This window comes from Myotis lucifugus, unplaced genomic scaffold (genome assembly GCF_000147115.1).
Source record: "Myotis lucifugus unplaced genomic scaffold, Myoluc2.0 scaffold_98, whole genome shotgun sequence".
In the NCBI taxonomy this organism is placed as follows: Eukaryota; Metazoa; Chordata; class Mammalia; order Chiroptera; family Vespertilionidae; genus Myotis; species Myotis lucifugus.
Window position 1 is genome coordinate 2486904 of NW_005871146.1, and position 23863 is coordinate 2510766.

The following is a 23863-nucleotide window of genomic DNA, read 5'->3' on the forward strand; positions in this document are numbered from 1 at the left end:
GCTGTCTCCTGCACATCACCTACCGAGGATCAAGCATGCAATCCGGGCATGTGTCCTGATCCAGGAATCAAACCAGCAACCTCCTGGTGCATGGGACTACACGCAACCATTGAGACACACCGGCCAGGCGGCAGTCTTTTTTTTTTTTAAACAAACTACAGGCTTAAGGCTCTCATTCAGAATGACAAAGGCCATTTTCAGTTCAGATCATCAGTGATAATATAATCATGTAAAGCAGTGGTTCTCAACCTTCCTAATGCCTCGACCCTTTAATACAGTTCCTCATGTTGTGGTGACCCCCAACCATAAAATTATTTTCGTTGCTACTTCATAACTGTAATTTTGCTACTGTTATGAATCGTAATGTAAATATCTGATATGCAGGATGTATTTTCATTGTTACAAATTGAACATAATTAAAGCATAGTGATTAATCACAAAAACAATATGTAATTATATATGTGTTTTCCGATGGTCGTAGGCGACCCCTGTGAAAGGGTCGTTCGACCCCCAAAGGGGTCACGACCCACAGGTTGAGAACCGCTGATGTAAAGGGATCAGTGATCGGGGAAGGAAGAACAGCTGCTGCCTGCCCAGGATAAGATGTCTGGGAAAGCAAATCCCTCACATGACCATGGAGTCACTCTCAAGCACACTCTCAAGCACACACTCACACATGCACATACATACAAATACATGTGTGTCCCCAGTGTGTGACAGAACACCATCACCCTCCTCTGTGCTGCTCATGGCCTTTATCACTGCTTTCCTTCTATCTACGTAAGTGTTCTAGTGCCTCTTCCCTGCTCAGACATAACCCTAGAGCAGAGCCTCTGTCTCAGTGCACTCTGCAGCCCCCACAGTGCCAAGCACTGGTGCGTGGTCAAGAATATCTGGGTGTGTGTCTCATGTGGCCCACTGGTGCAGGAGCTGTGGGGAACACAGGCGTGTAAGATACTCTCCCTGCCTCAACAAACCATCAGCCTCCTCAGGAAGGAGAGGCCACAGCTGCACATTCACCCACACAAACTTGCATACACGCACTCCAGCAACACTGGCCCATCCAGGGACCTTGCTCTTTCAGAGTCTGTAACTAAATTTGGACCTGAAACCAGAGCAGCCAATGTGAAACTGGCCCAGAGATTAGCTCCAGTCTTGCCTCTGCCAGAGCACGTGTTTTTGAGCTGTCACACTCTTCAGACTGCGGCTCAGTGCTCAGTAACTGAGACTCCGCCCGCCCCATCAGCCATGGCTCCCACACTCCACGTCCAAGGGCAACAGTTTTAGGTGAAGGAAAGAGCCCAGGAGATACAAAGTGCCATGGTAAAAAGAAGATGAGTTTCGGAATTTGACAAATCTTACTTTGACTCTCAACTCCCACTTTTTAGCTGTGTGATCTTTGCTAGTCAAGTTTGATCATCAGCTTGCTTAACAGTAAAATGGGTATAATATTGTAAAGAAAATAGGATTCATTAATACCAATTAATGCTCCCTAGTTTTGAAGCCAACACTTTCTCTTAAGTTGGCAATTATAAAGAGTGAGGTGAGACACAAGGCGTTAGAGCCCCTGCCGGCCACCAGAGATGGCGCTTGTCCTCCAGCCACTAGTCCCAGCCTGCTCCAGAACACAGCCGGACCACCTGTCTCAAAGAGAACAAACAACACCGAATGACATCTTGCCCCTCAAGGCCATGTCCAGAGTTGGCAAGACTCTCTCACTTCCTTGAAGACAACAGCCCAGACCAGTCACCACACAGATGGGGTTACACAACATCCGGGCTATTGGGAGATACAGATTCCATCTGGCTGGCAGTTTACAAATATTTGACCTTATCAGGCTTGAATTAGAAAAGAAGGATAATTGAAGTTTCATATGAAATTACTGTGCCTGTTATGTATGACCCAATTAGGCTTACATGGCATTTAGCATTTTCATTTGTTTCAAGGATACTTTATGTGGGGGCTGCAGAAAAGGGGCAGGAAATAAAGCTATGCCCTGTGCCCTTCATTTCTGCTATCTCTGGCTCCCTTTAATTAACTGGCACACAGGAGCCATTTTCACAAAGCCTCACATACCTGTCCTCTTGCCCCCCTTCAGGACAGCATTGGTCTCTCCATGAGCTGATGGAAGAAAGCAGCATGAGAAAATGAAAGGACAAATGAGAGCTGGGTTAGGAAGGGGAACAGACTCAGCCATGGCAGAGCTGGACGGGCCCTAGAAACCCAAGCATCTCCTTCCATAAGTGAGGACACTCAGGCTCAGAGAAAGCAAGCTGCTTGCCCTAGTTTCTACAGCCAAGTCCAGGTCAAGCCAAAACTTGAGCCCAAGCCTCCAGGTTCCTATATGTGTTTCTACTAGCCCAGGTTAAAGTCTGAAGCTGGAAAACACAGAAAAAGTAACTGAGCTACAAAAACTGTTCTAACCACTGCTTTTATCTAGCAGAGGCCCTGTTTTGTAGGCTGAATAATGCCACCACCACCCCCAAGATGTCCGTGTCCTAATCCCTGGAAATGGTGAACAAGGGTCCTTATCTATATAAAAGCCTAAGTGACTGTTACAACCAAATGACCAGAACGACCAGAACAGGGGTGGGCAAACTTTTTGACTAGAGGGCCACAATGGGTTCTTAAACTGGACCGGAGGGCCGGAACAAAAGCATGGATGGAGTGTCTGTGTGAACTAATATAAATTCAAAGTAAACATCATTACATAAAAAGGTACTGTCTTTTTTTTTTTTTTTTAGTTTTATTCATTTCAAACGGGCCGGATCCAGCCCTCGGGCCATAGTTTGCCCACGGCTGGACCAGAACGACCGGTCGAACAGTCGCTATGATGCACACTGACCACCAGGGGGCAGACACTCAATGTTGGAGCTGCACCCTGGTGCTCAGTGTGCTCCAACAGCCAACCTCCCGTGGTCCCTCCTCCATCCCTCCCTCCAGCCAGCAGGCCCCAATCAGCCTGACCCCGATCGGCCTAGCCCCAATCGGGACTGGGCAAGATGGCCTGATTGGCCCTGATCACCAGCCAGGGCTAGGGACCCCACCCATGCACAAATTCATGCACCGGGCCTCTAGTAAGAGAGAAGCAGGAGAGGAAGAGAAAATGCCACATGGCTGGCTCTGCAGAGAGAGGAAGTGGCCATGAGCCAAGGAATGTAGGCAGCCTCTAAAATCTAGAGAAGGCAAACGTATTCTTCCCATACAGCCTCCAGAAGGAATACAGCCCTGTGGACCCACTTTAGACCTCTGATCTCTAGAACTATATATATTTTTAAGCCTCCAAATTTCTGGTAATTTTCTATAGCAGCAATAAGAAACTAATACACCCAGCATTTTATATGAGGTACAAAAAGCAGAATAAAATAGAAAAGTGGTTACCGGGGATGGAGAAAGGGGAGAAAGGTGAGTTGTTGTTTAATAGGCACAGTTTCCATTTTTCAAGATAAAGAAGTGCTGAAGATCTGTTTCACAGCAATGTGAATATACTTAACACTACTGAACTCTTCACTTAAAGGTGGTGAAGATGGCAAATTTTGTTATGTGTTTTTACCACAATAAAAAAAACAAAAACAATAAAAGTATCTGAGTGTATGAGCCAACTGGGGCCCCAATGTATGAGCCAAAAGCAGATCATCCAGCCTCTTTTTTATTCTCTTTTTTAGAAACACAGAATGGAAAAAGATTTTGAGCTTGCTCATCCACCTCCTGCCACCCAGCAGGTCACTTCTAAGGCACCTGGAATGGGCTCACCCACTCACAATATTTTCCCGGAAAGCACATGACTTAACTTCTCTAAGGAACCCACCCCCAGATCCAAAAATTCTGGATTCATGAATTCTTTCTTCATTACCTAAAAATCCCACACTAAAATGTGAAATACTTTCTTCTTTTTTTAGTGTAATGAAAGAATATCTACTCTAGCACCATCACTTTTAAAACCATTTTTAAACCAACTTTCTATATATCTATAATAATAAAAGCGTAACATGCTAATTAGACTGGACAGCCAAATGACCCTCTGGACATCATTCTGGACGTCCTTCCAGACAAAGCCGCTGCAGTGGGGGTTGAGGCAGAGGCAGTTAGGGGCGATCAGGCAGGCAGGTGAGCAGTTAGGGACGATTAGGCAGGTAAGCAGAATGGTTAGGGGTGATCAGGCAGGCAGGCAAGTAGTTAGGGGCGATGAGACAGGCCGGCAGAGGGGTTAGGGGCAATCAGGCAGGCAGGAAGAGTTGTTAGGGGTGATCAGGCAGGCAGGCAAGTAGTTAGGGGCGATGAGACAGGCTGCAGAGTGATTAGGGGCAGTCAGGCAGGTGAGCAGTTAGGAGCCAGTGGTCCCGGATTGCGAGAGGGATGTCCGACTGCCAGTTTAGGCCTGATCCCACAGTAAACCGGCAGTGGGACATCCCCCGAGAGGTACCAAATTGCAAAAGGGTACAGGCTGGGCTGAGGGACCACCCCCCCCCCACAACCCCATGCACGAACTTTGTGCACCAGGCCTCTAGTATATATATAGACTGACTCTTCCCTTCAGACTTGTCCCCTTCAAGATGCACAGCACTGATTTTTTTTTTTTTTTGGCTTTCCAAAGCTATATTTCCCAGTGCCTTATATTTTATGGCTCTTACTGCAACTCTTTACATTCTCTAACTAGAAGTAGAGTTCCAATCCAAACCCAGTACTACTCATAGGAAGGACTTCAAAGCACTGGACATGTTGAAAGGATTCTCCTCTGTCATGTTGGTACTTGGACTAAGATGGGCTCTCATCCAAGGAGCACACATTCGATGGCAGGCAGGTACCAAGGATGAGATGGTCCAGTCCCAGACACATGAGCAAGGCAAGGATTGCTAGGAAAACTGGAGAGATGAGTCAAATCCAGCCAGAAGCAAGTGAAGTGGAGTTAGGTAACAAGTGACAAGAGGATTTGAGCAAGGAGCAAAAACTCAGGTTGGGAGATAGAAGATCAAAGGGCTTGGAGCACAGAAAAAGCCCTGGATGAGAAGGCCTTTGGAATCCAGCCTGGGACACACAAGGTCAGAACCGAAGACTGAGTGCAAAGGCAGAAACTGCTAATGCTCACAATTATCTGTTCCCTTTCTCCTCCTGGGGTCACAGCCAGCCCACATTTTCCAGCCACCCTGGCAGTTGGACATGGTCTTATGACTAAGCTCTGGTCAATGAAATGTGAACAGAAGTGACTGGTGCTACATCCAGTTCTGGCCTGGGAGAACCTCCCACACAGTGTTTCTGCTCTCCCATCTGCAATCCTCTCTCTTTCTCCAGGCATCAGCCGAATGGAGAGGACTCTGAAAATCTAAGAGTGCTCAGCCGCAGAATGAAAGCAACCTGAGCCTCCTGTGGAAGGCCACTTGATGAGGAATACCTGCATTGCGACAACTGAAAAGTAAACTTTGTGTCAAACCAGTGAGATTTGGGGCTGCTTGTTATGGTTGACAACCTTCCCTTACTAATACAGGGTCCAAGAAACAAACATGTATTAAGCAGTAAAAAGGGAGTTTAACACTCCTAGAATGGATGAGAAATCAGATGATTTGGAACACCTGTGGAGAAAAAAACCTAATCAATACCAAAGTACCTCTTTTATTTTTTAAACTAGAGGCCTAGTGCATGAAATTCATGCACTGGTGGGGGGAGGGGGAGAGGGTGTCCCTCACCCAGCCTCCACCCTCTCCAATCTGGGACCCCTCAGGGGATGTCCGACTGCCAGTTTAGGCCCGATCCCTGTGGCCCTGCCTGCCTGCCTGATTGCTCCTAATCGCTTCTGCCTGCCAGCCTGATCACCCCCTAACCACTCCCCTGGCAGCCTGATCGATGCCTAACTGCTCCCCTGCCAGCCTGATTGCCCCCAACTGCCCTCCCCTGCAGGCCTGGTCCCCCCCAACTTCCCTCCCCTGCAGGCCGGGTCCCCCCAAACTGCCCTCCCCTGCTGACCGGGTCACCCTTAACTGTTCCCCCTTACCGGCCTGGTTGGCCCCAACTGCCCCCCCCCCCGCTGGCCTGGTGCCCCCAACTGCCCCCCGCCCCTGCTGGCCTGGTCATCCCTCACAGCCCCCCTGCTGGTCTGCTGTTCAGTTATTTGGTCGTCCCTCACTAACCCCCCTGCTGGCCTAGTCATAGGCAGCCATCTTGTGAGGGAGTGAGGGATAATTTGCATATTACCTCTTTATTATATAGGATAAGCAGATTACAGTGTGAGGGGTGGATTATGAAATATTAAGGAAGGAAAATTTCTAAGGCCAACTAACAAAATTAGCTATGGAATGGGAAGAAAACAAAGACACTGAGAATGGTTCCCAGGCATCTGAATTAATGAACATGGTAGTGCCATCACTGAAATAGTGATCACAGAAAGACAAAAAGGTTTTAGGGGGCAGAAAACAATAAATTAATTTTGAGACACTTGAAATATTCTAAAGATATCCAGCAGAAAAATAAAAATGTGAACTTGAGACAAATATGTGGACTGAAAAAGTAAATTTGAAAGTTATAATCATACCAATGGCAGGTTCAATAATGGGCATGGTTGACATTGCCTATAAAGAAAGATAAGTGGAGCCCTAGTTGGTTTGCTCAGTGGATATAGCATTGGCCTGTGGGTTCCAGGTTTGATTCCGGCCAAGGGCACAAGCCCGGGTTGCGGGTTTGATCCTCCCCAGTAGGGGGCATGCAGGAGGCAGCTAATCAATGATTCCCTCTCATCATTGATGTTTCTATCACTCTCCCTTCCTCTATGAAATCAGTGATGTCACTACCATGTTAGTTAATTTTTAATAATAAAAATATATGTCTTAAAAACAGAAAAATAAGTAGAAGAGTCACAAACAGAATTCACATCACCAGGGTGGATAATAAATACACTTAGGTGGACCTGTAGCTGCTGATAGATGGATGCATTGATGATTGATGCACGTAGAGATGCATTGATTTTTGGTTCACAGATATATCTAAACTTGAAAGGTCTCTACTGTTGTGAACCAGGGTTCTGTCTTTGGCTCCAGTTTTTTTAACACTGAATCAAAAATCTGGATGAAGACAAATTTGTCAAATATGCTGCTGACACAAATCTAGGAGGAATTGTTAATAAGTTGGAAGATTGCATCAGGATTCTAATGACCTCAATATGCTGAAACTCTGGTCCAAACTGACAAGATAAAATATAATAGCCATGAATCTAAAGTATTGCACTTAGATGAAAAAATATCACTGCCTAAACATAATGTAGGAGGAACCCTGGCTTATCAGCAATTTATATGACAAAGACCCCAGAGGATTTAGTAGACTGCAACTCAATATGAGTCAACAGTACAGCACAGCTGCCAAAAAGGCAAATGCAATATTTACTCCCTTAATCTGCATTCAGAGCCCAGACTAAGGGAAGCAGCAGGCTGAGCATTCAGCATAGGTTAGTCTGCAGATAAAGCTTGTGTCCCTCTAAGCAGCAGGCTCCAAGACGGACACTGGAAAAGTGGCAGGTGACTAAAGAGGGTGAAGAATGAAGAATGAAGACATAGGAGAACTGGTTAAAGAATGTGGGGCCCTGGCCAGGTGGCTCAGTTGGTTGGAGCATCGACCCGTACACGAAAAAGGTTGTGGCTTCAATTCCCAGTCAGGGCACATACCTAGGTGCAGATTTGATCCCAATCGGTGCGTATGGGAGGCAACCAATTGATGTTTCTCTCCCACATCAATGTTTCTCTCTCTCTCCTCTCCTCTCTCTCTTTTTCTCTCTCTCCTCCCCTCCCTCCTTCTCTCTCTCTAAAATCAATTTTAAAAATAACATATCCTCAGGCAGGGATTTTTAAAAAGTGGGGATTAAACCCTACAAAACATGTTTAAAAATGGCTTGCTTCAAAAATCTGGATGGCTAAATCATATGGAGTAAAAATGCATTTTGTTGGCTCCAGATAGAAGGAGTAAGATTAATGGGCAGAAGTTATAGAATGTCAGACTTCAACTTTATCTTATTTCAGAAGATAAAGGCTATTCAAAACTGGAATGGAATGGCTGTTCTGTGAAGTTAGTGAGGCCCCCTTCCCTAGAATTATTAAAGTAGAAATGTGATGCCTACCTGGTGGGAATGCTAAAGAGAGTTCTTCATTGGGTGGGAGGTTGGGCTGCAATGGTTCCTAAGCTTTTGGATTTCAAGGACCAGTACACCTGTTTTTAATTTACTATGTGAAATTATTTTCAAAAATCAACTACCATCTACTATCATTACCATATCACAAAATATGACATTTAGCACTAAAGAGCATGGCAGACATCTTATCAGCATAAAGGACAATTCTTTTTTTAAAAAGGCTTTTAACCTTTTATTTTATTTATTTTTTAATATACATTTTATTGATATTTTACAGAGAGGAAGGGAGAGGGGTAAAGAATTAGAAACATTGATGAGAGAGAAATACCAATCAGCTGCCCCCTGCATACCCGCTACTGGGGATGTGCCCGCAACCAAGGTACATGCCCTTGACCGGAATTGAACCTGGGACCTTCAGTCCGCAGGCCAATGCTCTATCCACTGAGCCAAACCAGTTAGGGCAAAGAACAATTCTTTATAAAGGATTGGGCAAAAGTAAGTTTATAGTTGTGAGTATTCTTGTATTATTATTAGTTATTGTATTATTTTCCATATGAACAACTGTAAAGCTATTTTTGCCCTACCCTGTATTAAATAAACTTAACTTTCTAGATAAAAACGTACCATAGATTTCTAATTTCATGAGAAAACATTAATCATGATTCAATTGTCTTGTTCACTTGTATTCCCAGTGCACAGCATTTAGTAGGCACTCAATAAATATTTGCTCAATGAATGACTGAATGGATGCATGTATTTAATATATAAAGCCCTGGCTTCCACACTGAGTCCAACAGCTTCTCTACCTCATCATTAATCAATATTTATTGACAACTCTCATCATTCTTGGCATTGAAATATGATACAGCAAGGGCCATTAACTCCTACAATCCATTCTCCAAGCACTAAGGGTAATAATGCCTTATATCTGTACTGTATTTTAAGGTTCACAAAGCATTTTCTCATGTTATCATTTCACTCAACTCTTTTACAACCTTGAATTTATGGCTAAAGAAACTGAGAATCAAAGGCTTTCCCAAGGCCACATCTGACATGGTGGAGTCAGGAATTCAGCAACGCCAACTGCAAGGTAGATGCTATTCCCATCTGCCTCAAGATGTCTCCCTAAGAAAGGTATAACCTGATCCTCTGGCCACCGTGGGGAAACTGGAATGCTTTGCCTTAACCACAAAACCACAGCACACGGGCCTCAACAACTGGTACAGATGGGACCTACAGTTAGGGCCTTTTGGGGGAATAGCAGAGAAATCAGAGGAACCCACAACCTCCATCAGCAGCAAACCAAGAGCCTTTGTTTGCCTTCAAGATACCATCTGTCCACCAGGCCTGCTAACTCTGGCAGTGTAAACCCCTCTGAGATGGATTTGATGTTAGTCTATCCAAATGCACCCAAAAAAAGGAAGTAATGCAGAAAAAAAGACCCTCTAAGTCTAAAGGATGATGACACAGTGTGAGAAGCCAGCAATGGGAAGCTAAATACATTCCGTGTTCCCCTTTCATTCTATGTGCATCCCCATTCTATGATGTGGGACTACCTGACTGTTTTAGCCTGAAAGCAATTCAGGAAACCAAACAGTACAATCCATGATTCAACACACCAAGAGGCAAACAACAACAAAGTTATCTCACAGATTTAACCAGTTATTTTGAGATTAGATAGATAGATGATAGATAATAGATTCTCTAGTGTGTGACTAGAACAGGGTCCAGGGTAGCTTAGCAACCCCAGGTGCTGGTTTTCTCACTGGTAATTCATTGATTAAAGAAATCCAAGGTTTGGGATCCACAGTGAGGCATATGGTCAAGGTACTGAAGCAGCAGCAGCAGTAGTGGGCATCCTGAACAGATGGTAAAGGCAGGTGTGTGCAGGGGGGAAGAGAGAGGGCACATGCTATAAATGCTATGATAATTATTGCATTTCCTAGCAACACAGTGCTAGCGATGTTGTCTGTGTACCACACAGAAACTGGGAGAGACAGGCTTGTGAAAACAAAACAAAGATCAAGAGATTGTTCATCTGTGTGACAGAGGGTGAAAACAAAGCCAGGACATCAAGTCTGAATGGACATGTCACACAGGAGACCAAAGAATGCATGAGAGGGGGAAAGTGAGGCATCAGTTTACCGGAAGTCACGTACCCAGAGAAGTAAATAATGAGGGCAGAGCACCACAGAGAAGCAGGGACTGTAAGGTTAGACAGGTTGGAGTGAGAGCAGTGGTTTTATCACTTTTCTAATATTGTGACATGGGCAAAGTGTTGACTGCATTTTAACCTCAGCTCGGTTTGGCTCACCCACATTTCCTGAACACATACTACTGTCGTATATTAATGTAATAGGAATACAAAGGTTAATATGTCCCCTGCTTTCTTACCTCTCAAAATGGGAACATGACCATTTTAATGTGGTTGCGGTGCGATTAAATGAAATAACATAAATGAAATACCTTGGCACAAATAAGAATTTAGTATATGTTGGTTGTTATTCTAGTGGTAATGATGGATGTCCAAGGATCAACATCTGGATATTTCTCTCTTTTGTTTTAAATTAGGAAATAATTTAAATAATACTTTCTTATTTCTCTGAAAAATATCAGGACCTTAGAATGCATTTAATCCTGATATTTTCACCCACCCCCACCTATCACTAATCTTCAAACTTATTGTTGTTCAATATTTAAAGCCTCCTTATTTTCAAATCATCCTAAATCTTAAATCTTAGTCTTCTAGAAAGAAAGGAAGAGGAAGGAAGGAAGGAAGGAAGGAAGGAAGGAAGGAAGGAAGGAAGGAAGGAAGGGGAGAGAAGGAAACATCTTTATTAAATGTGTTGCTTGCTGAAAGAGTGCTTTAAAGGTAAGTGCTCTCAGTCTTTGTTGATATGAAAAAATGTCTTTTCATCCTAACTCTTGCATGGCAATCTAGCTTTGTATAGAATTCTAGTTTGATATTCACTGAGCACTTTGAAGATATTTCATTGTCCACTGTCTATTGTGGTTGATGAAGTCTGCTGTTTGTAGACAGATGATGTCTTTTCTCCCTGCTTGCTTTTAAGGTTTTCTCATTTTCTTTAACAATTTAGCAGTTTTCTACATTGAGTGTCTTGCTGTAGCTATATTTTTAATTACCCTACTCAATACTCAGTGTGCTGCCACAATCTAAAAATCAATATCTTTCTTAAATTTTCGAATATTCTTGGCATTATCTTCTAAAATAATGCTTTTTCACCCTTCTCTCTACTATTTCCTAGAACTCCATTTAGACATATATTGTAACTTTTCATTCTGTCCTTCAATTCTCTCAATTGCTCTTTCATAGATTCAATATTTTACCTCTCAGTACTAAATTCTGGGCAATTTCATCAGGTCTTAACTTCAAATCACAGATTTTATCTTCTACTATTTCTTACCTAATGTTTCACCCACTCATTAAGTTATTTATTTCAATGGCTGTGTTTTTCACTTCTAGAATTATTAGGACCTTTTTTTCAAATTTCCTTTTTCAGAGAGTACTATTCTTTTATTGTGCTTTCTATTTCTTTTTTATCTCTTTTAACTTTTTAAACAAATTATTTTATAGTCTCCTCAAATTGTCCTGTTACTATAGTTCTTAGGGCACTAATCGTCACGCCTGCTATATCTATTGGCTCTTCCTCATGGAAGTTTATTTTGTTATGAGGTTTATAATTTTTGCTGTTAGTTCCTCTTCAGCCGGGATTGCTTGTTTTATGAAAGTGTTGAGGGCCCTGAACTGTAGAACTCTGCTTTAGCATTGTTTGTGTTTATTTTTGAGGAGCATATGTGCATTAATTATTCTCCATTAGGTTTTTTTATTGTGGTAAAAATGCCTACATAATAGTTACCATCCTAACCATTTTAAGTGTACGGTACAGTAGTGCCAACTATATGCACACTGCTATGCAGCAGACCTCTAGGACTTTTCATCTTGCATGACTGAAACTCTAACCGAGTGAACAACCCCCACCTCCTCCCCCAGCCCCTGGCAACCACCACTCTACTTTTTGCTTCTATGGGTTCGACTACTCTAGGTACCTCGTATAAGTGGAACCATGCAGTATTTGACTCTTTGTATCTGGCTTATTTCATTTAGTAAAACGTCCTCAAGGTTTATCCGTGTTGTAATATATGGCAGGATTTCCACCTTTTTAAGGCTGGATAACATTCCATTGTATATGTCTTAGTTGGCTTGGGCTGCCATAACAAAATACAATAGACTCGGTGACTTAAACAAAAGAAATTTATTTTCTCACAATTCTGGAGGCTAGAAGTCCAAGATCAAGGAGCCACCCTGATTGGTTTCTGGCGAGAGCTCTCTTCCTGGCTTGTAGCAGTCCTCACATAGCTCCACTGTCTTTTCTTACAAGGGCACTAATTCCATCATGGGAGCTCCACCATCATGATCTCATCTAAACCCAATCATCCCCCAATAGTCCCATCTCCAGATACCATCACTTAGGGCTTCAATACAGAAATTGGGGAGGGGGGCACAATTTAATCCTTAACAGAATATGCCACATTTTTATGTCCAAAATATAGTTTTAAATGTCATTTTTAACTCCTAAAGTTCCTGTGAAAGGTGCATAGCATGAAGTCAAACGCCATACCTGTGAGTGGTACAGACATAGAGTCTTTCTCTCTTAAGCCCCAGGACAGACAGCACACTTCCTTACTGTCTTCCAGACCAATAAGCAGGGCTTTTCTCTTCTCCCTTTCTTGTACAGGAAACTCTTTAAAGTTCTGGGCTTTGTGCAAGGGCTCCATTCCAGCTCCTCCAAATCTTTTTTTTAAATATATTTTATTGATTTTTTTACAGAGAGGAAGGGAGAGGGATAGAGAGTTAGAAACATCGATGAGAGAGAAACATCAATGAGCTGCCTCCTGCACACCCCCTACTGGGGATGTGCCCACAACCAAGGTACATGCCCTTGACCGGAATCGAACCTGGGACCCTTCAGTCCGCAGGCCGACGCTCTATCCACTGAGCCAAACCAGTCAGGGCTCCTCCAAATCTTATGAGGCCATAATTCTCATTCATCATGGACTTAGCTATTTTGAACCTATTCTCTCTGTTGTGCAGTTAAAAGTACACATTATCTATGACACAGGACTGTTTTGAGACTTAAATTACACAATTCACATGAAGTTCCTGATATATGAACTAGCCCACACTGGAGAGTCAATGAATCATGGCTATTTTTATTTCTAGAACCCACTAAACCCCTCCAGTCAAAACCACACTCCTTCCTCTTAAAAAAGTAATAAAAATTAAAAAATGATAATATATAACATTATGTACCTAAGACTACCCATACATGTCTCCTCTTTCTCTTGAAAAAGGCAGAAGAAAAGTGAAATAAAAGAGGTATCTACAATTAATTGCAAAGCCTGAACCCCAATATCACTTTTATATATGACATATCCCCAATATGAAACACTTGCCTAGAAGGTTGAACAAAATTTAAATTTGTTCACATTTAAACAAAATGTGCAAAACTCTCACCAACCTAACACACACACACACACACACACACACACACACAGCTATTAGTTGTACCTAAATTAAATTTCCCAATTGATCATAAAAGATACACATCCTAAAACTAAGTCCATTCACCCTTTGAGTGTGGGGCATGTTCGTGTTTTATTGAACACCTGTCAGCCTTGGTGCTAAACCATTAAACTTCAGCTAGTTCACACAGCCTAAACCTAGTTCAGAGTCTGTTCCAGATCAGGATAGGTTGTCTTTCCCCAGCAAGTACTTCTGTCCCTCTCCTCGATTCCATGGGTGGTTGGCTAGATCTGGCACATGGGAAAAAGTTTGCCAATCCCTCTTTTAGGGGATTAGCTATAAATGTATTCTTCTATTTTACATAGCATTTACCCAAGTGAAATAAAAATATATGTCCATGTAAGGACCTATATAAGAAAATATATAGTAGCCTGATATATACAGCCTCAAAGTGGAGGCTGTTAGGAATCAGGCTCCATATTTTGATTTCCCTTTCAGTGAAAACTACATACTGTAGCGCACAACCCTGTGTCCTTCAGACACAGCAGCTGCGTGTACCAAGAACAGGTTTCCTGGGCCTTCCTAACAGATATCCCACTTAAGAAGTCCTATTATATAAAGCAGGAGCTCACTTTAAATGAATCATCTTCTAAAAATCAGCCTTGATCCCAATATCAGTGTATTTGACTCTAGAATAAATGTGAATCAAACTTGGAAGAAAGGCCAGAGGCAAATAACTTTATGACTGCAAAATATATGGTGCTAGAGCTATAATCTCTGTTGCCCTTTCCTACCTCTTAGAGAAATGTTTTGCCTATTGAATTAAAAATATAGTGGAAGGTCTGCCCAGTCAGTGTGGCTCCGTGGTTGTGTCCACTTATGAACCAGGAGGTTACGGTTTGATTTCCAGTTGGAGCACATGCCCAGGTTGCAGGCTTGATCCCCAATGTAGGGTATGCAGGAGACAGCCAATTGATGACTCTCTCATCATTGATGTTTCTGTCTCTCTCTCCCTCTCCCTTCCTCTCTGAAATCAATAATATGTATACAGTGGAAGGTTTAGAGGCATATCCATGTTGTCGAGTAAATGAGTCCTTCCTCGTTATTGAGTGATATTCCATTCTATGGATGCTCTACAATGTTTCCCCACTCACAATAGAAGAACATTTTGATGATTTCCAGTTTGAAGCTGTTAGGAATCAGGCTACTATATATTTTCTTATATAGTTTCTTATGTGGACATATATTTTTATTTCTCCTGGGTAAACTCTATGTAAAACAGAAGAATACATTTCTAGCTGATCCCTTAAAAAAGGGATTGGAAAATTTTTGCCCATGTGCCAAATCTAGCCTGCCACTCACGCACATCAGTTATATACTACATGATTTAATTTATCATTTATTCATTCTGGGAAAGGCAAAATGTAAAGAAGCAAAATCAGATCAGTGATTGCCAAAGACCTTGGATGGAGAGAGTACTGAATAAATGAGGTATGAGGGATCTTTATAAATGATTTATAGCATGACTATTGTGTTACAGGACTGTCTATGTAAAAGGTGAACCTCACCATATGTAAAATATGCATCAAGAAACCTGATGTAAAAAAATATATAGTGGAAGGAAGGAAAGCAGGCAGGAGGGAGTGGGGAGGGAACAGTAAAGGAGGGGAGGAGATGGGAGAGGAGGGGAAGAAAGGAGGAAAAGAAATGTGGTTTATCCCCCATGAGCTCCTGCATGGATGTATGCACACTCCTTTATTTACTGTATCCTCTTGGAGTACATTCAAAGCAAGAACATTAAATATGAGTAATATCCAAAGTGAAAACAGCCCCTCTTGACATTGCTCTACAAATGTCTGCCCTAAATGAAACAGTGAATCAGAAAGTTACATCTGCGGGTGGGTTGGGGAGAGAAAACAGAGTCCCACGACATGTGTTAGGAAAAAACTAAAACTAAGGCAAGCCCGTGTGATGATGTTTTTCAAGTCAAGAAAGGCAGACCCAGGCTAGTCTTGTTTTACTGCAGTGCAGATAGTGACAATTCCAAACAGATAAAGAAGACTCTAAAATTGGCCCTATGCATCAGGCTGCCCTGTATCCCTGGGAAAGAGCCATTGTGTCAACTAGATGTCAATCCAAGTATTTTCTTACTGATCCACCTCCCTGGCTTTTATCTCTTGAGCATGTAGATAAACACATATGACAATCCCTAGAGATTATTTCTAAATATACCAATCCCTGTTTATACCAAAACAATTCCCTGCCAAGCACAAGCCCTGGCACAACCACTCCCAGGAGAAACCTGAAGCAGAGTGCAAACCATGACTCTGGGACCCTGGTTCTCGCTGGTCTAAATCTGAGATTGGGACCAGGCCATCATGCTGACACCACCTCCATGATGACACACATTCCTAACCCAAACTTTCCTCCTGCCAGAGGAGGGCTGAGCAGATTCCACAGGCTTATTCTGCCAGCATGGTGGCTGCTATTTAAACTATCAAGAAAAATCTCAAAAATCCAACAGCAAACTATCCAAATTAGAAAGGAAACGATATAATCATGGCAGGGCTTTTTAAAAGCAAGGGCTCAGAAAGCAGGCTAAGTTCAAATTTCAGCTCTACCATTTATTAGCTGTGTGGTCTTAGACAAATTACCTAAGCTCAGTTTTCTTTCCTATAAACTGATTAATAGCAGTTCCTACCTCCTGAATTGGAGGTGAGGATTAAATGAGATGGTTATGTAATATACTTAGCAAAGTACACACTGAAAGCAATCAGTGAGGGCAGAGATAGTCTGCTTGCACCCATTGAGCAGAAACACTCTAGGGGGAAGGGCCTGCTATACAATAGCTTATTATTCTTCAGAAAGGCCCCTTACCATGCCTTGCAATCATCAAAGTGTCTGATTGTAGAAACAAATCCAAATGGAGGTCTGTGCTAGGAAGGACCAGGATGAGAAGATGTTGGCTGTCAAGACACTAAACTGTTTATAACCAAAGGAATGCATTAGATACTCACGCTCAGAGAGCTGATTTATGTTAACTAAATAGCCCCACATCCCTTGGATGTCTCCACTTGAGCTCTCTCCACAGCCAGGCCATTTAAATGCACGGGGATCTGGGTCTCCACTTGGGTGTTGGCAGGTTGAAAGGCACTTCCAAAGCCAACAAGCTCTAGAAAGCCAAATATGGCCAAGACCACGGTAGGTGAACCTCAGGGAGCCCCACCCCCCAGGGAGTGCCAGAAGATGGTGAGGGGTGACTCAGACAGTATCATCTGACAACTTCAGGGTATGAGTGACTATGGGCTATTTTCATTTCCAAACAAAATTTTCCATCCTATAAACCCCAAAGTATTTTATCGAAGCGGTGGGGTCTAATTTATCAACCTGCTGCTAAAAAGGCAACCTCTTAAGCAGAGCAAAGATGCTATTTTGAGTCATTTGCCAAAATACAGTCTCCTGCCCCTGAGAGAGGATATCAACAATAATTAAATTTCCTGGAGATCCCCGAGGAATCACAGAAAGTTCATGGTAAAAAGGAGGAAGGCCAGGGATCAGGGCCAATCCCTCACCTGCTCATGACAAGCTTTGGCAAGTCAAATCATCTTGAGCATCAGTTTCCCCATCCATGCACTAAAAACAAATTTCTCACAGGGATCAAGTGAGAATAACATGAGGTAATAAGAGTGAAATGTATTTTTGTTTTTTTGGTCACTATAAATTGCTTTTATTCTGGCTATAGCAAGACTTTTTTAAATTTTTTTAATTTTATTGATTAAGTTATTACATATGCGTCCTTATCTCCACGTTACCCCCCATTCCCCACTCATGCCCTCACCCCCCTGTTGTCTGTGTCCATTGGTTAGGCCTATATGCTTGCATATAAGTCCTTTGGTTGATCTCTCCCTCTTACCCCCACTCTCCCCTACCTTCCCTCTGAAGTTTTACTGAAATGTATTTTAAAATATTTAGAAAGACAGTGTGATGAAACTATAAGGTACTATCTAGTGACTCCTTCAGGAAAATTAGACAAGAAATTTAGAAGCTCTTGGATTTAACTCAACTTTAAATATATGTCTATGATGTACCAATCTAGCTGAATAAAAAGTGAAAAGAAGAATTTATAAGAGTTAAGTTTTTTCTTTTTTGTTTCTACATTATACCAAATACACATATCAACTGATTTTTCCCCACTAAATTAGCTGTTTGTTTACATACTGATTGAATCAGCTGGCTGAAATAAAAGACAACCTAAGCATCTGTCCATCTTTACAAGAAATGGCCATCCAGCCAGCATGGCTCAGTGGTTGAGCGTCAACCTATGAACCAGGAGGTCATGGTTTGATTCCCGGTCAGGGCACATGCCTGATTTGTGGACTTGACCCCCGTGGTGGGCATGCAGGAGGCAGCCAATCAATGATTCTCTCTCATCATTGATGTCTCTATCTCTCTCCTCCCTTCCTCTCTGAAATCAATTTTTAAAAATGGTCAAAGTAGTAGGTGTGCTATACATTCCTCACCTCCAGCCTAGTCAAGAGAAGACATCACTAATCAATCACTGCACTCTTTCCCCTGAGCTTAGGCAATAGTTCAGAATCCTTTCAACATGAAACACTCCATTATCAGTCCTGAATCAGCACAGGACCTGAAACTTACTGTATTTGTCATCTTAGATGTGTGGACCCTGAGAAAGAAGATACCTATCAAGAAGGATTCCGGGTGGTTAACTGGGCTCAAATTTAAAAACAGAGTCCAGCAACCATCTCTAAACATGGGGCTCTAATACAAACCACACTTCAGGGAGAAGCCTGCATTGAACTACCTGCCTCCCACTGGTCTGTGTTCTCACCATCTGAGCGAGCCTAACAAAGGAGTTCCTGAAATTATATTTCAACCAACAGGACTGAGGTGTTCCCTGTCAAATCAGAGCTGCCTGGCTATATTTCCCATCAGCATCTTCATCAACCAATCAGAGAGGCTCCATTCTGACCAATCAGGGCAGTGCCTTTTGGACTAACCAAACTGCAAGGATTTGGACTCCTCATTTCATAAGGACCAACCAATCGAGGTCCAAGGGTGGGGACTTCTGTCTATATAAGTCAGCTCCCCTCTGGCTTAGGGAGCACATTTTCCCTTTCTACCAAAGATTGAATATTGCACTTCCCTGGTTGGGCTAGAGCAGGGCCATCTCACAACAGTGCTTCTTCACAGCCATGCTGCTTCATAATTGAGCTGTAACACTATTGAGCTGTTCATAGCTGTGCTGTTCTCATGGTCGTGCTGTATCACAATTGTGCTACTAATAAAGTTTCCTTCTTCGCCACACCCCAAATTGGGGATTCCTGTTGGCACTGAATTGGTGCCAATGACCATCAATCAACAGATGTATCTTTTGCCTGATTTAATTTGAAACCACAAGCTTAGGAAAATCATCCACAGAATGTTTTTAGTCTTACTAATTCTCCCTAAACTTATTTGCTGATGACTGGAATTCCTGGGGAAAAGATCAAGTCTTTCATTTCACAATTAGACAAAAGCCTGAAAATGCAAATACTTCAGAGAGGAAATAAAATAAATTAATATAAAAATGTAAATAGTTGATTCTAGCCTCCCTTTGAGCAGGGTCCAGGTGACCCTACTCCTCCTGGAGAAACCATTGTCCTCCCACTCACTCAATGAAGTTGGCCTCCAGGGACATAGAGCCCACACAAGGTATGTCCATGACTGCCAGGATGGGCAGGGACTGTGCTGTGCTGCATAGCTCTGTCAGGGATCTGAGCCTTTTATCTGTGGGTGTGCCTTCCCAGAGGGAAGGAAAGGTAAAAGCAAAAAGCCTTGGGTCCCTGAGGATGATGTGAGAAAGCTCCACCGCAATGGGAAGGGTACAGAAAGGGGAGATGACAATCAGAGATAAACCTCAGTGCCACAGAAATAGCAACTCAAACCCACAACATCATCTTTCACATACTGATTGACTCCCTTATTCCAAAAGCTCTTCAACTCCTAGCCTAGGGTTTCTTTTTATAAAAATTTGGTCCTTGATGGGATCAGGGTATCAGATCCATAAAAAACTAAACAAGACTTCCAGACCCTAGAGGATTCATTCATTTCTCAAGTGTGGTTGTAACAATGTACCATGTTACCACCGCTGAGAAATTCAAATATAGCTCAGCCAGTGGCTCCAATGTAAGCTCCAGGAGGGCAGATGCCGGGCTATTTCATTCATCAGTGCATCTAGGAGTATGATGGCGAACCTATGACACGCGTGTCAGAGGTGACATGCAAACTCATTTTATTGGTTGATTTTTCTTTGTTAAATGGCATTTAAATATATAAAATAAATATCAAAAATATAATTCTTTGTTTTACTATGGTTGCAAATATAAAAATATTTCTATATGTGACACGGCACCAGAGTTAAGTTAGGGTTTTTCAAAATGCTGACATGCCAAGCTCTAAAGGTTCGCCATCACTGATCTAGGAGTATGCCTGTCTGGTATCTACTACCTAATACATAGTTGCCAAAAATTGGTTTTGTTTGTTTATGCCCTCTGCCAAGGAGCTATTACACTGCCAAACTCACAATAAGCATTCACTTAACATTGACTGATTGATTGATGATTGATAGTCTCCCTATCTTTGGTTCCCTAAGTGAAGGAAGGAGAATGAGTGACCCTGATGTACCTGGTATACACCTAATATACATAATTTATGTAACAGCCACCTAATGTACCAAATATAGTTTTAATTAATATCTAATATATATTTCTAAGTCCAATGATATAAAAAAGGATAATGGACTAATATTCTGAAAGTTTAAAATACTCTAAATGAGTAAATCCAGAAAGATAGACTGGAAACCATTAGGTGTCATAAATTAGAGGTGATAGTTAAAGGGGGTAAACTATTGGACATCATCATGTCATGTCGGTTTGTGAGCATTTCCCCTTATAAATATAGTTTTACTGAATGACCAGTTCAAAGGATAATGGTTTAACAAACCAGATAAAGGTATATTTACAATAATCCCATCCTTGTAAATGTATCAATACTTTCAAAGCATGTTTACACCCAGGACCTTCTGTATCCTGACAATATCCTTGTGATGGAAATAGAAGTACTGGTATTACTAGTGGTCTATACAGCACAGATGCAAATGTCCAGCTCTGGCAACATGGCAGGCCAAGCTTAGACCACCAAAAAATGGGGAATTCGTTCTTTTTATGATGCAAAGAAACGCTGAACAATATGAGCTGAGCCCCAGGAAGGAAGAGAGAACTTAAAGCTGAGTAATGAGCTGGGGTATTAACAGCTGGGATGGCTCTGGGAGATGTGGGGTTGAGAGGCCCACAGGTGAGGGGTGGAGTTCTAACCCCTAAACAAAACAGGAGACAGAGCTAGAGGACCCACAAAACCAAAGGGTTGACTGAGACCCTGGCATAAACCTGAGAACCTAGAACTATTGATCCTCGGTAAAAAAGGGGTCTAAAACCCCTACCCACATGCCCAAAGGAGAGCTAAGAAAATGTGGATCACAAGATGCTGAATGGGACTTTCCTTATCTCAGAATTCCAGCTGAAGCCCCAAACCTGAGAGCAATAAGTGAGAAGTATCCCTCAAACAACAGAGGCACTGGATGCCAGGAATAACAGGCAGCCAAACTGGTCCTTGATCCCTCCCTCCAGCACCCCACCCAGCCTATTTAAGAAGAGGACTAGAAACACAGGCATCCTGGAGGTATTAAGGGGTGGGCTGAGGCACCGTGTGCTTCCCCCAACCCCCTCCCAAATCAAGTGAAGTGGGCACCAAGGAGAGCATCTCTGGACACTGCAGTGGAATAAAGAGAAACCAGCCTCTCATCGCCCCCCCATCCCGCTATTACCCAACCCCCCTACCCCCGCCCCATGCCCACCCTGGAGTACCAGAGCAGAGCGCTATTCTTGGGAAAGCACTGACCGTGCTGTTTAGAATCTGGAGGATGCATACAAACTGAGGTTGGTGCCTGCTTCTTGCCTGGAAAATTCTCCAGATTTGGATCAGCTGTGCTGACAGGACAAGGAAAAAGGGTAACAATGGAAGACAGCCTGCAACTCCAACTTTTAACTAAATACAGCAGCCTCTACTGGGCTGAGCTGGTGATATGCAAGGTCGCTGGATTCGAGCTACTGTGAAAGTATTCCTCCCAAGAGGGCTGCCTCAGCAGAAAGAAGCTATGCAATTCACAAGAAGTCTTGCAGAGACCACATCACCCACATCATGGAACTATGAGGTATAAAGGACCCCAAGGGGACCTTAAAAGAGCCCACAAAGATGCCCAAAGACAGAGCCAGTATTGGGATGGCTACCATAGTAGAGAATGACGGCCAGCCAATGTCAGGCAAAGCAGCACCAAGGAGGAAGACTTCAGCCCCGTTTCCATTAAGCCTCTCTCCTCTTTCCTAATCCTAGACCAGAAGGAGGGAAGGAGTGGAAGAACTAGAAGAAAGAAAAAAGTAGGTCATGACCCTCTTCCCCCAGATAAATCTGAAAGCCATGGGTAAGGCTTGAAGTAGCCTAGGGACTTCTAATATTTGTAAAATGAGTCCTAATTATTGAAATGAGACTTTTCGAATAACTGAATGTGAGTGGAAAGCTAAAATAGGCCTGAGATGATGTGAACAAGAAAAAGGAAAGGAAGATCCAACAGAGCAGGTCTGAAGGCTGCAACGGTAGAAAAATAAAAATGTTCCCTGTTTGTATGAGTCAGCCCATACTATATACACGTTCCACTTGTCTCTGAGATTCTGGGTGTGAAAATTTTTTCTCATGAAATATTAAAGCACTGGTACACTGTGGACACTCCAAATCAAGAAGCTAATATTAAAAATTGTTTATAGACCAGTGAAGCCACTAAAATTGCCCACTTGGGGCAAATGCAACACCTCTAAAATTCAGGATGCTTAGAACCTAGTCGGACAACACTTTCATAAAGAAGATGGGCTCACACTGAAAAATTTTATGTCACAGAAGGAAGTGATCAACCATCAGTGAAACTCAGCAGAAACAAGAAACAGGATAACTATTCCTCAAGAGCTGAAACAGATAAAACTATCTAAAATAGACTATAAGTATTATAAATATACACATATATATACTTAAAATGATTAAAAATCTAAAATATGGAATAGAAACCATAAAGGGAAAAAATACACTATTAAAAAAACAAATTTTAAAAAGAACGAAATATAACTTTTAGAAATAAAATAGTCATTGAAAATAAAAGCATTTAAAGTTTAAACAGCAGATTAGATACAAATGAAGAAAAAATGCTGAGTAGGAAGATAGAGCTGAAGACATTACCCAGAATGTAGCAAAGAAAGATAATGAAATACAGGATAAGAAAAAGCATTTAAGAAAAAGGGTAAAATGAGAAAGACCAGTACATAGTTTAATAACTGAGTTTGAGAAGAATAAAATAGAAAGACTGATGGAGAGGCAATATTTTTAAATGACTAAGAATTTTCCAGAACTGGTGAACAATATGAATCCTTAGATTGAAGTATCCGACCAAGTCTCAAGCAAGATTTTTTAAAAATCTATGTATTAACACGACTTTGTAAAATGGCATAATGAAGACAAAAAGAATATCTTTTCAAAATTCAGAATATTGATTTGGATTTATAGAAGATTTCTCATCAGCAACAATAGAGTCCAGAAGATAATGGAATATCTTCAAATTACTGAAGGAAGATATTTGCTAACAGAATTATGTATCTGACTAAGCCATCACTGAAGTGGGGTGTGGAGGGGGCGAGAACAATTCAAAACAAAGACTGAGGAAATTTACCACAAAAGACCATTGCTAAAGAAATGCCGAATATGTGCTACAGTATTTAGGGGGGAAAAACAGAAAGAGGGCACCGGAGCAGCTACCACCGGGTCTGGATCCAACACTATGTGCCACCAACACCCACCTGCCATGCACTCAAATTTCTTTTGTTTCTAAGTCCAGTGTGGCAACTCTCAAGAAGCAGCTGTGAGTCTGCTTAAGGAAGAACGAAGTCCCCAGAATAAGAGTACAGTCATTGGTCTGGTGCTGTTGGATGGCCTGAGCCATCAGTATCTAAATCAGTGGTTCTCAACCTTGGCTGCACATTAGAATCACCTGGGAATCTTTTTAAACCCTGATTCTGGGCCTCATCCTCCAGAAATTCTGTTTCTTTGTACTATGT

General features: G+C 42.2%; 1 protein-coding gene across 8 annotated transcripts in view; it reads right to left on the reverse strand.

Moving 5' to 3' along the window:
* The window catches only part of CACNA1C (calcium voltage-gated channel subunit alpha1 C), a 587470-nt gene that overhangs the window by 545466 nt on the left and 18141 nt on the right, over positions 1-23863 (reverse strand). The window lies entirely within an intron of this gene.